The sequence below is a fragment of the Larus michahellis genome, chromosome 4 (genome assembly GCF_964199755.1).
Source record: "Larus michahellis chromosome 4, bLarMic1.1, whole genome shotgun sequence".
Classification (NCBI taxonomy): domain Eukaryota; kingdom Metazoa; phylum Chordata; class Aves; order Charadriiformes; family Laridae; genus Larus; species Larus michahellis.
In genome coordinates, this window is record NC_133899.1 from 25,585,195 (window position 1) to 25,602,655 (window position 17,461).

General features: G+C 45.7%; 1 long non-coding RNA gene across 2 annotated transcripts in view; it reads left to right on the plus strand.

Moving 5' to 3' along the window:
* The first annotated feature begins 5,453 nt into the window (after positions 1–5,453).
* Positions 5,454–17,461, plus strand: part of LOC141743181 (uncharacterized) — a 32,155-nt gene continuing 20,147 nt past the window's right edge. For both annotated transcript variants that reach the window (XR_012586973.1, XR_012586974.1), the window contains exons 1-2: positions 5,454–5,711; positions 7,466–7,574. This is a non-coding gene — a long non-coding RNA (uncharacterized LOC141743181). The remainder of the gene's footprint in view (positions 5,712–7,465; positions 7,575–17,461) is intronic.

The window sequence follows — 17,461 nt, forward strand, 5'->3', positions numbered from 1 at the left end:
GGCAAACAGAGGGGGCAAAGCTGCGTGGAAAGGCTGTGTGTGCGCACTGAAGGGCTACCTCTTGAAACATGATGGTGGAAGACCTCAGTGGGTGTTAACTTTCAAAGAAATGCCATCCCACAGGTCATTCTGAGATAGGTTAGTTCTCTTTTGGAGGTGCCCTGGAGAAGAGAACAATTTAGAGTGTTATCAAGGTGAGGAACATCCTGACCTTGCTGACTTGGTTGCAGCTAATCTAGTAGGCACCTGTCTCTTAACTCCTCTTTCAGACCTCTTCTGCTTTTGGTACCCATAAGAAGGCATCTGATAGCTGAATCTTCGTGATGAAAAGGAAACGTGTAATAAGTCTTTTGTGAAATACAGCTTCACACAGCAGTTTTAGATGCCGTTTCAAAAGTGAACGGTTCTGTGCTGCCTGAGGAAGTGGGTGCCCAAGCATCATCTTTAAAAAGTTGAGATTTATGTATATAAACTAAAAAAAAATTAAATAATGTTCTCAGATGCTTTGCTGCAGGCTTGAAGGGCCAAGATGGCTCTGGGAAGCAGCTGAGTAACACCAGCAGGGTGGTCAGAACAGCCCTCTCACTGAACCACTAGCCTTTGCTCTTGGCGAGGTGGTCTTTCATGAGAACACTTCCCAATTCCCAGCTTTCAACATGCCTGCCACGCTTTTGGAGCCCACGTCAGCAATTTTTTTAACTTTTCTGGAGTTGGGAACCGGTTTCCGGAACTCTTGGATGCTGAAGCTTTTGCCATGACTTAGGAGAGAGGGAACAGAAATATGCATTATAAAATACTTTTAATACATGTGCGCACCTCAGTAGCATGTTTAGGGAACTGACCCGGAGGCAGGGAGGGAGGGAGGCCGGCCTCGCTGTGTAGAGCAGCTTCCACAGGGTGCAGGAAGGTGGAGCTGAGTACCCAGAATTTTGCCTTCATTATTGTGCTCCAGTAGCAGCCAGAGTTTTCAACTGAAACAGGAACTCCCACTGGGGCAGGCACCATAAAAAATACATGAGAAGGATGTTATGCATTTCACCCGCCTTTAGTTATTTAGGTTTTGGTGCAAACCAACCATTAATTTCCTTTTATAACCAGTGGAGACAAAAGAACATACAGAGAGCAAGTCTCACTAACACAACATGAGTTATCTTTCGGAATTATCTTTCTCCCTGTTAATAAAGGAGTTTTGGAGAGCTGCTTAGGATGAGCAGCCACATTTTTTCATGTTAATGGATTGTCCACATGGACAAAAAGAGACAAGGTTGGGAGAGGAGTCAGGCTTGCCCAAGGTTAGTAGTTTAGTGAGGAGTAAAATTCAAAACTTCTGGCCTGCAGTTCAGCTTTCTGTCCAGTAGAGAATATCCCTGCCCTCGGAGGGAAAAGATAAAGGAGGGAACACTAGCATGTGGTTGGACTCGATCTCAAAGGTCCTTTCCAACCATGAAGATTCTATGATTCTATGGATTTTCACTGAGCAGATAAGAGCTAGAGGTAGGAAACGCTAGTAGAGGAAACTTGATCTGGTGGTATGGGGTGTGAGATCATAGGACACATTCCAGTACAGGAGAAGGCTTCTCCAACGTGATCACTGGCCAACACCCGAGGGTGCGAGGTCGTGTCCTGAAATGGTATGGCCCATTCCTGTGAAGGCCCAAGTGGTTAAGGGCAGCAGACTTCCTGGTGGCCACATGTGTCTGTCCTACCTCTGCTGGAGGTCAAACAGTGCGAACAGCAATTTGCTTTACTGTGGCTGGCTGCCTTCAATGCCTCCATATAAAATCCATATACATAATGACTTCATATACATTCCCAGAAGCTAATGCCTGAGATCTGGCTCATTAAAATCCAAATGGCACACTAGTAAAATGGAGTCTACCAATGTACCAGATTTGCACGTTGAAAAGTAGGATGCAGTCAGATTTCTCCAATCATTTATGAGCAATAAATATTCAGTAGTTTAGAATAAGTGCTTTCCTGCTTTTTGACTGCAGATTCTGGAGGAAAAGCTTTTTTCTGGTCCTTGTGGGGCCAGCTCTCGCTAATGCTGAGGATACCCTTGCATGAACAAAGCGGGGAGTGTTCAGTGCAAATGGCATTGGATGCCCAGCGTCGATCTGCGACAGCCCTGGGATTTCATGCGTCCCTCTTGCACGGTGGAACTTGCTGTCAGCAGCTGGAATAAGCCCCTTGCAGCATCTCGCTTGTGAGTTTGTGTGCTGAGAGTGCTTCCTGCAGCTCAGCTTCAGGTACAGAGCCTCTCCGCAGAGAGGAGGGTCCCACCAGGGAATAGCGGAGAATGGCTTTTCCGCAGCAGATCCATCAAAGTGGCTTTGTTCGGAGTGCTTTGTCTTGACGTTTCCTGAATAGGGATGGTATTACTCGGTCCGAAGGGCTTTGCGGTTTGGAGCACGAGATGGCTTAGAATTGGGCCCAATTTATATGGAATGGGTTTTTTCTGCAGTAATGGTTTCTTCTGGGATGAGAGTCTTTATGGCCTTTCCCTTTGGAATCATTGTCGTTCAGACTAGGCTGTCTAGACAGCTCAGTTTTCAGGCATGTTCACCGCGCTGTGCCTCTACAGTGGATAATAATATGTCAAAGCCGTAATATTGCCAGCTAAGGCAGGCTCTGCAAGGGGAAGTGGCTCTCTTTTTGGGAGGGAAAGCGGAGAAAGTCCAGTTCTGTTAGTGCTGTTCAGGAGGGGAAGGTCCATGGTCTGCTGCTCCTCCAGCCTGTCTATTGCAGGGGCCAGGGGTCTTTGGCTCCCAGATCTGTCACTTCATTACGTGCGCCCTTCTTTGCCCTAACGTGCAAGAGTATCCGTAGCACTTGCAGAAAGGAAAAGAGCCAGGAAGCTTTTAGGTACCTACTTCAAATAATACGTCCTTTAAAATACATTTCTCTTTCGGAGAAATAGCTGATGATCATGCTATGTAAATACTATGATAATAGTTGCCCTCAAGGAAAAAGAAGAGGCTTTTCCCACCAGCTTGTGACTCCAGGTCCAATGGAAGATCTCGACCAGCTTGATCTTGATTTATGTACCCTTTCCTTCAAGGACGCCCAAGAAGCATGGAATGATTTGCCATGTGTCACATGTGGCCAGACCAAACACCACTGCGAATGAAGTTGTGGGTGGTGTTTTCCCATGTCTTCGAGTCTTGTAGTCTGTGCTTTTGCTCCCTTTGACAGGTTGGTGAGAAATCGGAATATTGCAGAAGCATAACTAACTTCAAGTAGATGTCCACTGGGCCCTTCTGCACAGTCCTTGTGAATTTAGGGGGTGTTCAAATAACTTTTTTTAGCTCATTTTTAGCTTCGCATGTGGAAGTGAAGGACTGATGATACTATATAAGTGAATTTTGAAAGGAGGATTCCCTTTTGTAGGCTCCTTCCAAAAACGTATTGTACAACCTCATTCACTTGAATAACCTGTGGATCCAAAGTTATAATACTTTGTTATGTAATACAAAGTTGTTATACCAGGATTTCTGCACTTTGCGTGAAAATGACTAGTTGAATTTGGCACTTGGAGGCCTGCGTCTTGAAAATCCCTTAGGAAGCACAGAAATGCCCCTGAAGCCTTTGGACGCCAGCAGAGGACTCCCTTGACTGTAGAGGGAGAGCACCTATGGGCTGGGCATGCAGGGCTCCTGGTGGTATGGAGAGGGAAAAGTAGGTGCCACTGGGATATAGGAATCGTGGAGAGTAATATTGGATGCCGGTTTTGGTTAGATATGCAGTGGAAATATAATGTGTGTATCTTATATGTAGCGTGTAGGGCTGACGGACAGCCTTAGCACAGCTGTCAGTCCTATGGTTATTGTAAACTTGGTGTTTGCCTGTGGCAGGATTCAGGGGGAAGTCATGGGAACATCCCTTCTTTCTGGATCGCTGACTCTAGTATCTCTGCCAAGGAGTCTGAGTCACATAATCCTTTGCAGGAAAGTAGCAAGCTCTCTAGTTTAAAACTCTACCATTCTTTTCAGAAAGGCTGTTCCAGATTCTCACTGCTTTAATGGTTAGAAACTTTCTTTTAATTTCCAGCCTGGCTCTATTCGCAGTCAATTTCAGCCCATTTGTTTTTATGCCAGAATCGCTCTATGCTTTAAATATATATATATATATATATATATATATATATATATATATATATATGTATTTTTCCCTGTTAGCGGTGTTTTAAGGTTGTTGAGACTCTGTTTTATAATGAAAAGCAATAGAAACCTTTGTGGCAGTTTATAGTTAAAACGAGGTGGAGGTGAGACTTTGCGGCATCGCAATAAATAATATCTCATTAGGCACAGAATCAGGTATTCAACTAAAATATAGCACTTCTTTTGATCTGAGCCACACACACTTGAGTTGTTGAGGTCCTCTCTAATGGTCTCTCCTGGCTAGCCCTCTCCTGCGCACGAGGCAGAAGCAGAGGCAACATCCTGTTGCTTAATGATGCCACCAAAATCCCTTTCAGAAGTTTCTTAAAGTTCAAGTACTTCTCAAAGCATCTTGTGTTTGATCTGAGTTGCTGGCAGAGATGATGTTTTACATGGCCTCTGCCCATTTCAGGAAATACATTGACTATAGGATATAAATATATCCCTTTCAAAACAATCAGAATCGCAGTGATTATGAAAACCCAGGCATCCTGCTCCCGCGCATCCCCCTGGGAGTGCCATCATCTGGCATCGGCGCAGGCCCTCAGTAGCGAAGAGATCTCCCAGCCTACAAACCAAAAGTAAACCAAAATGAGCCAATTAATCTCTAATGTGATCAAGATTTGACTGTGAGATTTGCCAGCTTCTCTGTGGCTTGAAAAGCTGACAGCTGAGTGAGTACAGCAGCCTTGATGAGCGTGGATCTGTTAGATGGGACCTGACCCGTCAATGCCCTTGAAAGCAGGGCATTCCGGCTGTTAGAGTAACCCAAAGCGACAAGTTTACGAGGTTAATTTTGTCTCTCTTTCAGCTCATCACGTGATACAAAGTCCCAGAGAATCTGCAGCTGCGGTGCAGGGTGGCTTTCTGACTGAAATGGCTGTATTAGTGCCTTGGTGGCTTTTATTGCTCATCCAGGTTTCAAATACTGCGCTACACTAAAATTGTCACTCGCTTTGACAGTTGGCAAGACTAATGGAGGGGGGGAAAAGAGTATATAAATCTTTACTCTTTCAAGAATTCGATTTTGGACTTGACTTTACTCATGAAAGTAGCCTGTGGAACGAGTCAAATGGTGTATTTACTCACATGTACTAAAGTTTATGGCTTCAGAACAGTAATTTATCTGTGGTCACTTAGAGTTTTTTATGGTATCTTCAGTTATAGCATCTAAAATATGACCTGTTTCATAGCTCTACGGGCAGACTACAAAACATGCTGGCCTGTTTCAGAGGTTGCTCCCCCTTTATCCTGGTACACCAAAACACCATGTAGGACAGATCTTCAGCTTTTCCAAGAATGACTACTACTTGCTGAGATTGGAGCTGGGCCTCATCTGCCACCAGTAGCTTCAACAGGAAGGAAGGCCAGCCTCCGTGTTGGACAAGTGGGGAGCTGGTGATCCTTGTTCCAGGGAAGTTGCAATAAGTATTCATGGTAATTTGGGGAACAAGGAGGAATTTTTTTTTTTTTCCCCTAGGTCACGCAACTGTATCCCAATTGCTCAAAAAGACCTGGTACAAAGTTAAAGATGGATAGAGCGAGTCTGAGGTAAGGTGTCTACCGGATGTCTTCGTATCTTGATAGGAAAGGGTTGTACCTTCTCATGCTGTAGGGTGTCTACAGCCCAGGGTCAAACTGTACGGTCAATTGTACAACTCCATTGTGGTCTCTCCTCTGGAGTCAGGTTGTGTTAGCTAGCAAAACACTTTAACAACCTACCTGCGCGTTGGCTTCTGCTTGTCCTGTGCCTGCAAGGGTGGGGAGGGCAGAGGAGGTGCCCTCCTCAGTGTTTTGTTCTGTAAATGGATATATTTCAATTTATGTAGTGAGGATAGCTTTACAAAGAAAAGGTAGAACACAATTTTTTTTTTAATTAGAATAAGGAGGCCTAGAAGATGTCTAACAATGAAAAACCCAGTTTTCATAATGTGTCTGCTTCAGGCTCTGCGCGGTCCGTGTGGCAAGCTCTTTACTGGACCTGAGGCTTCCCACGCTGGGCAGCATTGTGCCGTGGCTTTTATCATGCTTTCCTCAGCAGCATGGGAGCACGTTGCTGATTATTCTGAACAGACTGTCTCAAAAGTGAGCAGCTTTCTAATTTTGAAGGACGACCTTATTTTCTCAAGACCTGAAGGTTGCAACTTGTGATGTTCCTGACACACTTGTGGCAGTCACCTGCCGGCTGATTTCCTGTCTGTGCTGGCAGTGGCTTTGCCGGGGACCACGCGGGCATGAGGAATTGCTGGCTTTGAGCACAGTTGTCATGTCGGATTAGCGTCATAGGGATTCGATGTGCCCATGGTGATGATGTTGCATATATATGCTACACAGAACAGTGGTGGGTAGCATCTCTCCTACAAACACCTGATCAAAGCCCACTGAAGACACTGTGCGTTAGTCTCAATGTTCAGTATCTCTCTCCTCCCACCCATCTGGTGCCCCACTGAGCTTTTGGGGCATCTTCCACCTGTGTTGGGCACCTTGCTCTGGTTTCTCGCATCCAAAATTCGCGTTGCGTTGGAGGAGGGGGTAAGTTTCAGGCCCTGGATCTTTAAATACCCTCTAGAGCTATAGCTGTGAGACATCGACCTTGGACTTCTCAAGCCTTGGATTGCTGGAGCATGGATGGATATAACCTAGCGGTGCCACCCCAGGCGTAGCCTCAGGAAGGACCCTTGCGGCTGATTTCCAGCTATGTGCTGACAATTGGTTTAAAACTCTGTAGAGACACTTTTTAATTGATCTGGTAACTTGTGAGCTGTGATGCCAGGGATTAGGTGCTATCATGGTGCAAATGGGCCCTGGGGATGTGGGAGAAACTCCCAGCCTGCTCCCCACGAGCAGCCTGCCCCAGCCCCATGAAGGTCCCCCTCCAGACTGAGATGATGGTTTTACCACCGGGGAAGGTGGGAACAATGTGTCTTAAAGTCAGATCTGGGAGGACCAAAGCCTGAATTTTGGTCTTTAACCGTTTACGTGCCGGAAGGGCTGGGCCTAAGGTGTAAGCAGAAATCTGAATTGTCAAGCTTGCTGTTGCTTTGCAGCCAGTTGCCCCACTTGCACATGAAATGGCCCCCTTAGCACTGAGTGGACGCTACAGGGAGGCTCACAGAGCATCTGTGATCTCAATAGGTCATACAGGGCCCTGCCATTCCCCAGGCACATCTTGTTGCTTCATCTTTTTAAGATTATGATTGAAAACCTTGCTGCTAGGAGACTGATGAGTTGGTCCCCACTGTTTACCAATGGTCTCCTTGCTGGGGAAGGCTGATTTTTTTTTTTTTCTTTTTTCTTTTTTTCAGGAGTGCTCAGCACTCTCACCAACTTCAGCCTGAGGATGGAAGAAGCCTACAGTTGGATCTAAATTGACTGGGATGCCCACATAAGTGTCTAAGAGATATTTTTGTAAAGGTGGGCTCTGCAATGGGGGAGAGGCAAATTCAGAAGTACAGGAGAAAGTTGACACAAGAACTGTTAAATCTGTAATTGGTGAGAGCTTGTGGTGTTCTGTCCCTCTGCTGAAATTCAGGTTCCTCTTTTAGTTAAATATCCAGGACCGTGAACTCGGTCACTTCTCAAAAACCACTGTTTGCACCATGTCACGCTGAGCATGGGCAGCGGCGTGAGGCTGAGCCTCTCTGTCCCGCCGACGCAGTTAACATTTCTCTGCCCGAGCTGAACCAAAGGTAAAATATAAATTGGTCCTCTCCACGCGTAGCTGGAGCCTGTAGAGAGGCTTCATCAGTCACATTGGTGTTGGAAAGTGGACTTGCTCCCTTCCCGAGCAGGCATCCATGCGCTGTGCCAAAAAGTAATATAAAGACACCCTGTGCCTTGGCTTTAGATGGGATGAGGGAGATTGTCAATCATGACAAATGGTGGAGGGGAAGAAGCCTTTTCTGAGCCATGCCTGAAGAAGTTGGTTTTACCAACAAGCTCTGCACAAGGATGCCAGCAGCTGAACCCATTCCAAGCCTCTGCCATGTGTCAAAGACAGTGAGGAAGTTCATCCCACCAATTTTGTTGCTCTTTGGTGTGGGGTGGGCAATAGTGCTTTGGGAAGAGCCACAGCATTGTACAGTGATCTGAAAGTACACTTGAAGCCAGTGGGAGAGGGAGCTGTGTATGGAGCTTGGAGGGGGGCTGGAAGGGTGACCAACGTGATGGAGAGCAGCCCTTTCACACCTCACTCCCAAAATATTTGAGTGATCCTAAAAAGAGTGCTTAGGGAAGAGGAACCATAGAATGGTTTGGGTTGGAAGGGACCTTAAAGATCATCTAGTTCCACCCCCTGCCCTGGACAGGGACACCTCCCACTAGACCAGGCTGCTCAAAGCCCCGTCCAGCCTGGCCTTGAACCACCCCTAGGAAGGGATGGGAGATCCAGGGAGATGGGGGAGAAAATGCAAGTCTGGCAGAGCTGGCCATTGGGATGGGTGGAGTTACAAAGTCCTGGTCAGAGGAAAAAAAGATAGCTGAAGGGAGAAGAGTCGAAAGGCAAAGTAAGGAAGATAAAAGAAGTCCTGCTGTGTGTCACTTTGTGTTTTTTGCCCCTGTTTCCATGGCTAGTAAGAGCAAGATCTTCCTGGCATGCCTGGCCAAGCTGTATGGCTTTTGATGCCCACTCTGAGGATGGCGCTCTCGGGTCAGCTTATCCTGCCTCCTCTGCTTGCTCTCAAAGCCTTTGACAGGCACAGGTCTTCTGTGACACCGCTCACTACCACAGAGCGGCCTTATGCTGTCACTAACGTTTGTTTTGGAGGATCCTCAGCTCTTGCTGGTGCTATGAGCTTTGTAAAACTTGCTTTCCTGTCTTTGTAGCAAGGGATTTGCTGAAGTGGCAATCACACTGCCTGCAAAACACACAATTAAAATGCTACACGCTCCTAACAAGCCGTGGCTGTCAGGACATGAAAATGGCCTATTTTCTGGTATATTCACGGTCATCCAAAATGAATGTCCATCTTTCGGATTTTCCAGTGGGCTGTGTGGATTACTTAAACCAGGGAGTGCAGCGTTTTGATCTCTGGCACCAGAACTCTGGTGGAAACTAGGGAACAACTGACTGGTGCTGCTGCAGCCATGGGGAAGATGCTAGGGAATGTGATGGATTTCTAAGCAAAATCATCCAGAGAGGCAGCAGAAGTAAGGAAGGCCAGAAGGAAAGCATGATGCTCTCAAGACTTGTCAAGGAATATCGCTGAGGAGAGCCAGGACCAAAACAGAGGCAGCAGAGCTGTTCAAGAGCATTACCTTTCATGTGGTTCGGAGCAGAGAGATAAAATGAGGAGCTCTAGGTTTTGGCTGCCATAGGCAGTTGCCTAATCCCTCTGCTCCTGAGCTACTGGCACTTTGGGTCAGTAACACTTCGACAGCTTTACAAAGCACTTTCCAATCCTTGGCTGTGATATGATGCAAGCATAAAGGTAGGGGGATAAATATTCAGCTGCCTATCTATCTAATCTGTTTGATCTCCCCAGTCTAATCTCCATTATCTTCAAAAACAGGCGATGGGAGCTTTTGATGCAGCCTGTGATCAGAAACCACGCACAGAAAGCAGAAAAGTAGGGCAGCTGGCCATTTTCAAAGCGGAGCTACAGTCTGTTCCTCAACTGCGCTCTGATTGGAAATAAGCTTTTCCCATCTACAAATGGACTTTCATCTTTTTTTCTTTCCTACCCCTCATAAGAAACAGCTTTTTCTGGTAAAGTTGAGATGGCTGTTCAAAAGACTTCTGTGTTAGAAGTCCTGGGATGGAGAGACAGAATCTGGGGATTGCCTGCAAAAGCTGTGTTTGGTGTGGGCTTGAGAGGGTTTTTCTCTCTTGCACTGAAGTTTTTAAAATGCTTGTGGGGTAAAACATTTTGATCAATTATTATGATAATGACACAAGAGTGGAATTATGAGCATAATTATAATTACCATTTTTATGCACAGTTAATTAATCATAAAATACTGCATTATAGAATTTTTCTGTTTAATGAAATTCATTATAGAGGCCCCTGAAGCCCGAAATTTAATGTTAAACAAATTAAACCTGTGTCTGGGGTTAGGGCTATTAGCACAAACGTGGCCTTGAATTAGTTGCTGAAACAGGACTTGGTGAGCCATTAGCCAAAGTGGGGGTGGTGGAGCAGCCCTTCCGGAGCACAGAAACCTGCTCCAGGTTGAGCTGAGTTGGCTTTTGCCCACCCTGGTATTGACTTTGGGTAGCTCCCGTGTCTGCCCTGGCATTTACTCTGTCTGAGTTCATTAGCCTCTAGCCCAAACGATTGGAGGACAGTGTGTGCTTGGAGGGGGAAAGCTGGTTTTCTTGAGTTATAGCTAGAAAGGTTCCTGGAGGGTAAACCATCCCACGTCTTATCAGGGATAAATTCTTATCCACGGTCCAGGTTTTAGCTCTCCCATCGGGATGTAATGCAAAGAGAATGAGAGTATGGGGGCATGGTTAGCCAGCCTTGCCCAAACACTTTTACAACTAGATATTGAACTTTATCGCTGCCATGTATCAAAGACTTACAAAGGAATCTCCTGGAGCACGCTGTCAGTGTGGTAAAGCCCAATGTTTTGAGTCACGTGGCTTTGAAAGAAGAAAAGTTAAGTTTTAGGATGGGAAGCCCAGCTGGGAATAAACTGCAACCAGCAGCAGTGTCATTACTCCACGCTCACGTTCTCTCTGAAGAGCTGTACTGATTTGAGGCAGGTTGTAGACAATACCTCTTACTACAGCACATCAAATGGACATCCTCTTTGTAACCTTGTCCCCTTGAGGTAGGTCCTGGTGGATGGGAGACTCCCTGCAGCATCGTTCTCCTGTGTGCCTCTGAGTCTGAGAGATGAAAGTTGGTTTGGGGTGTGGGGTTTTTTTTCCTTCTTTTTTTTTTTTTTTTTTGTGTTAGGGCACTAATCCCACATTGCCTGTATGTCAGTGTGGCCATCTTGGAGGAGAACTGGCATCCAGGTAGCTCCATTGCAGACACTGAGTCCAATGAACTAAGCAGCAGAAGGGCCAAAAAGCAGTTTGATCAGGAAAATACTTCTTAGTTAGGAGGTAGACCAAGAGGAAGGTCATCTTCACTTGCCTTTAGGCACAGGCAATATTGTGTGTGAATCTGGGCTAGTTATCTAGATGCCTTTACGCATAGACCTAGTTCGCATGGCCTGTCCCAGTCCCCCTTAAAGGGCACGATGGGGCACATCTTCAATGAGCCTACCTCTTACTTCTGCGGCCAAAACGGTCCGGATGGTGGTGTGTTGTGGAAGCTGTGCTCAGGTTTATAAGGTGGCTCAATGAAAACCTCCCTGCTGATACCCTCGGAAAGGACTTGGAAGAATGCAACAGCACTGCTACAGCTTTCTTACTGGTTGTCACGCCTTTTGCAGGGACCGTGACTGGCACCCATTGTTCCAGTCCCATTCATCTCTGTGCACTGTGAAAAGCTTTCAGAAGTGCGTACGTTCAGAGATGCTGTTTGGTTTTGTTTTTACCAGTGTCTGTGTAATGGAAAGAGCTCTTGGAGGTATTAAATTATCAATTTTCTCAGAGGTACCTAGAGTGATGATTGTTATGGTTGTTTTTATTGATGTCTGATCTGGAAACAGATTGCAGGTTTTGTTGTTTTTAATATAATGTGACGCGTCTCAGCATGCAGCCATAGTAATGTAATATAACAAGAAACAGGCCTATTCTGAAAGTACAGGCATTGGTTATTGCCCTTTGGCTGGAAAAAATGCTGCTGCTTTTTTCCTTTTTTCCTTTGTGGCTCTTAATCAGGGAAGTGAATTCAAACCTTTGCCAGATTCTGTTTGTAACTGCGTCAGTGTTAATACAACATGTGATAGTACCGTAGTAACTTGTGTTGTGTGGGCATAACTAAACCCCGGGTTGTTCCTGTGTTGGGAGTCTGGTAGTATTGGGTAGTACTTTTGGAGTCACCTCAAGGGTTTCCTCTCAGCATCAGGAAATTCCATTTTTTCCCCTTAAGACTTTTTGGGCAGCAGAATTGAATTTATGGTGGTGGCAGAACAGATTATGAGCCAGAAATGAGGGTGGTCCTTGGAAGGTTTGGGAACCGGGAAGGGTCAGTGGTTTATGGGTGACTGCAAGGCATCTCTGGGGGAGCAAATGGGGAGGCAAGGTCAGCAGCAAGGGAACGGCTGAAGGAAGAGACCTGGGAAGGATTAGAGGGGGTGGAAGAGATCTGGGAAAAGTATCTGTGGAGCTTTGAAGGACCAGCAGCTGCTCTGCTTTGCCACTGTCCTCCCCTAAGAGAGGGGAAGATACAACTGTGGATACAATGCGATGTGATGCTCTGGTGTCTTTAAGCCAGCACATATAATTACTGCTCCTGCACAGCTTTCTGTGAGCTGTAAAAGCAAATCAGAGTTGTACGTTAGAATATGTCCTTTCCTAGTTCTATTGAATCCTTTTTTATATTATTCTTTTGCATTGTGTTGGAGATGGTACACAGAGTTGTTGTTGGAAAGGAGAAGGGGAAATATTGAGCTTGTGCTGTTGAGCCCAGCATGAAACCCCAATGTTTTCCAACCTGTGACAAGAAGCTGGCCATGGAGAAGGATTGCCGGCACCTGTCCGCAGCTGGGATGGGCTTAGCCTGGATCCTGTTTGCGTGGTGAGACCAGATGAGCACACAGAGAGCACTAAGGGGACTACGTCTGTACGTAAAAAGACATGTATATTAGAGGACACAGGTGGTGCATGCCTGAGGCTGGCTTTGCAAGATCCTACCGAGATCCCCAATTTGTTAAAATCCAATTTTATTGGCGACCAGGCTGTGCAAATGGGAGTGAATGCACCCTTCACTTGCTGTGATGATCTGGTAAAGACGTCTTTAATATAGCCCTTGATGGTGATGCTGGAGGAAATCAAGTCCTGTCTATACGTGCCTATATTGCTGCATTAGAGTCCTTGGCTTTTAAAAGTGAATAATGCAATACTGTCAAAAACCAAAAGATGACTTAGTTACAAGGAGCCCTGCTCTCTGGGATTAGGGTGTCCGTAGCCTATTTGGGGAGCAGAGACCACCAGAGTAAATGCAGCAGCTGCTGCTGCTAGCCACGTTTTGTGGAGTACCGCGCTCGTGAGGGTGGTCCCTCGTAGGGCTGAACCCCAGCCCACTCCATCCTGCAGTTTCTCTCCTGGGTAGCAGAAGTAGTGCAGGCTGTGAAGAGGATCCTCCTTCAAAAATACTTAATAACAAGCCTACTCCTTTTTGATAAAAAAACCCTTCGGTTTCATAGTCTGTGTTTTATTTTTAGCAGCTCTGCTGTGAAATCTGTCTCACTTAAACAGACCCTGCTCTCTGTTTTCACGGGTGCTTCTGGCATGAAGTCAATAAGCTTATTATAAGAGAAATCTCTGGAGAACTTTGCGGAACTTTGTTAGGTTGACAACAGGTGGAAAAAATGCATTATATGTTATGTATAAACCACAGTGATTTGAGGCGTGTATTCATGTGGTAAACAAAGTCATGGCTGTTCTCAGCTGAGTACTTAAACCTGCAAACGGGGAGCGGCATGGAGTCCTCTGGTCCATCCTCCCATGCCACGGCGCGGTCAGCTGGGTTCAGATCACTCCCACGAGGTGCTGGGAGGTTGTTAAGAGCAGGCTTAGGGAATCATCATGTAAATACTCCCTTCAGTACAGTACTGGAATACAGTATGGTGCAAATTAAAGTAAACCTCCCGGTGACCCTGATTCAGCCTGAATACCTAGAAGAGAAAGACAACACTAGGACTTCCAACTCATTCTTCAAAGGAGACCTATAAAACCTTCTAAAGACAGCCAGAGAGGTAAAAATCTATAGCTCCGAATATTAAAAAAAAGTCCTAAATTCAAGTGAGACATTGGCTTCAAGACACAATTCTTTTTTCCCCACTGCGTGCTTTTTGCTACCCCTCACCTACGCTAACTTCTTGCTTTTCTTTCTGTAACACAAAAAGAATGATCACCGTTTCTGTGCCCTACGGGTGCATTTTCCCCTCAGATTGTCTAATTGGCTTATATAATTAACTTGAACCTGGAGCAATTGTTCCTAATCTGTGCTTAGCTTGAGGTTTTCAGCTTGTGTGTCACCCTTGAAAAGAAGCTCCTGTGCCTGGGAGTCTGCTCGTTATACTTTCAGCTGCATCCAGTTGATTAAATCCAAGATACTGCTCCTTTCTGAAAGCCTTGTCTGCCCAATAAATCTTTGGAGGTATAAAGCAGATATTCCGCACATCTCAATGCGTGTTGGGCGAGGAGGGGGATATTTTGAGGCTGTAACATCGCTTGGGTTAGAAACCGGTGATGGGGTTTGATGGACCTACGATGACAACGTGCAGAGGCTAATGGAAACAAACAGTGCTGGCAGTTTACATTTTTCTCTTAGAGGGGACTACAATGATTTTCCTGATATTACTGTGCTGGCATACGAAGCAAAAATGCCTATTATCGCTCATGTTGCAAGTGCTGAGAGAAACTTTAGGGACTCTGATCATCTCTTATTCAGGAGCAGAGGTATTTCTTGCTCTGGAAAATCTCATTGAAAAATCAGTTTCTGAGATCTCTCAGCTTTTCCTGCCAGAGGCGTTCTGCCAGTCTGAGGGAAAAGAATAGTTCCGATAAATAAATCCTGCAGCAAGTATCTGAATGTGAGGAATGTGGGGGGTGGGGGAAGACTAGTACTTGGGGAAAATGAAAAAAGTGCTATATAGCGCAGAGAGCGGTAGGAAGTAAAGCATATTGAGCGATTCTCTTTATGGGGAGAAAGATTAAGGCTCTTGTTTCAGGCAATAGGCTGTTCCCGGCCTCCAGGTGGGGAGGGAGCTCCTTTGTCAACGTGCTTGTACAAGCCTTTTGGGTGGAGATGGGTTTACTTTTGGGGGCGGTGTGAAGCAGATCCCTTGTGCAGCACCTCTGAATACCCCTCGTGCGTGACGTTGAGCATAAATGGGTGCCTGCTGCTGGAAAGTTTGCTGCTGCTGGAGGCAAAAAGCTGAGTTTCGCTCTATTCGTAGTGCTCTGTGCCAGTTTTTAGGCGTTTAGTGGGAACCAGTGGGGTTTGCTGGAGGGAGAGAGCTGCTCAGTGTTCAGGGTCCATAGGTACATGCAGGGGGACCTTCTGGTGACATAAATACTTCCACATTGACTTGCATCATGGCCCTCCTGCATGCTGTGCAGCACATCGGCAAGGTCTTGACCCTGGTAGATAGGGGAAGCCAAGCTGGGGTTCACAGATGTTGCAGGCCAGTTTGTAGCTGGACTTCTTTTTTTTTTCTTTTTGTTTTGTTTGTTTTTTGACACCTGTTGTTGAGGAGAGCTTTGGGTCCTTCTTGTGGTGGCCAGCTGTGACCCCATCCTTAGGCTGGGCAGCCCATGGGGCCCCGTGTGGGTGCTTGGGAGAGGAAAGCATAGGCATGTCTTTAAGATGATCTAAAGACACCAGAAAAAACCATTTTTTTTTTTTTAACCATAATTCCCCTCCAAACAGAAAAACGCTTTGAACATCCTTACTCTTCACCAAAACTGTCAGCAGATGTTTAACCTTCCCAAAATCTATTTTAGCACTGAAGGTGAATAATTTCAGCATGTAACATCTTTGCTTTCAGAAGGAAACTCGGCTCCTGAGAAGGGAAACCTAACTTGAAATTGTCTTTTGTGCCTACACTGAGCGTGAAGCCCAGTACTTTATCATACTCACAGTATTGGTAACTTGGCAACTTTTAAATCATGTAAGATTTACACAAGTGCTGCAGAGTTGGAAATGTTTTATGACATGTTCATTCACACTAAATCAGACTCTGCCTTTTCAGAGTTTTCTTTCTAGACAGTTATGCAAATGCAAAAAGACAGGAATGGATTTAAAATGATTTTCAGCATTGGAAGATTAGCAGAAAGTGACAGACTGCCACGAAACACTCTGCTGCCTCTGCTCCTGCAGACTTCCAGCCCTGGTAGGGATGGGATGGGATGGGTGGCAGTGAGAAGAGGAAGAAACAGATTAAGGGTCTTAGTTTTATCTTCGTTACTGGAACACTTCTGTGCTTGGATGGCATGATGGGTCTGTTTTGCAATGTGCTTGTTATGAAACTATAATTAAAAACGATTGTATAGAAATCTAGCGTAGGGCTTGACTGTTCCCACTGTGCAGCTTCTCTCCTCACCCTTAATAGAAAATGAGCTAGGAAACTTTTCCTTTTGGTCTTGTCCAAGGACTGGACCCTGTAAAGCTTCTAAAATAATAATTATCTCTTGCTTATGTGGCTGAGCTCCTTTTGCTTCTCCAGTTATGGAGGGATGAACTAGCTTCTACCATGCCAAGGGCACAGGCAGGATTATCCTGTCCTGTTGCTCCGCCACCTCCAATCCCCCAAACTGGAAGTGCAGTGTTTAATAGCTCTCATCAAAAAAAATGACAGTGCCCGTCAGCCCCTGCGTGCAGCACTGAAAAGCTCAGACCTCTTCACGCTGGTGTTTCACCCACCTCCTCAAAAGACTGTGTTACCCACAGTATTTCCGATGTGCTTTTAACTGGCATGCAACTGCAGTTCTTAATGGATTATTAATTGGCTTAATGTAAAAGAGAAATTAATGGAAATGGCCTCCTGAGTTGCAGCCCGGCACCCTGCTAAGGTAGGCTACTCATCATATGGTCCCCTAGAATATCTGATATAATTTGCAAAGAATAATCTCTCCAGAGGACTGGAGTTGATAGGGTCTGGTCTCTGTCACCAGCCTGCCTGTCCCTGACACAGGTGACGTGCTGAGGACAGTGGTATTTTGTACTTGCAACCTTCAGTTTGATTTGAGTACTTTGTACGATCATATGTTCTCTGAAAGCCAAAGAAATCTGGAAGATCCCCATGGATTAATTAGATTTTTGCATTTAATTCCTACTGAAATTTTCACATGGGAGCTACTCAGGCTCTCTGAGTCACTCTTTTGCTTTGAAAACAGTGAGATTTTAAAAAAAAAAAAGTAGTAAAGGAATCACCAAATAAGTGTCAGAGCCTTCCTATTTTCTTCAGAGTACACTTGGATTGTTTTTACAAGGCGCTCTTGGCAACGGTGGGTCTGCCTGTTGGCCCAGCTCAACAGAGATCCTCTCTGTATTGGGTGATACCTGGGTCTGGGACTGAGAAAAACCTTAAAAGCACAAGTATTGCCTCGGCTCTGACAGCCCTCCCAGTACCTGGCACCAAGCATGGGGACTGTCGCTCTTGAAACGTTTTCCTTACTTTCAGGACACTTTCTCAGTTTCCTTTCTGCCTCTCAAATACCTCCAAGTCTACAAAAT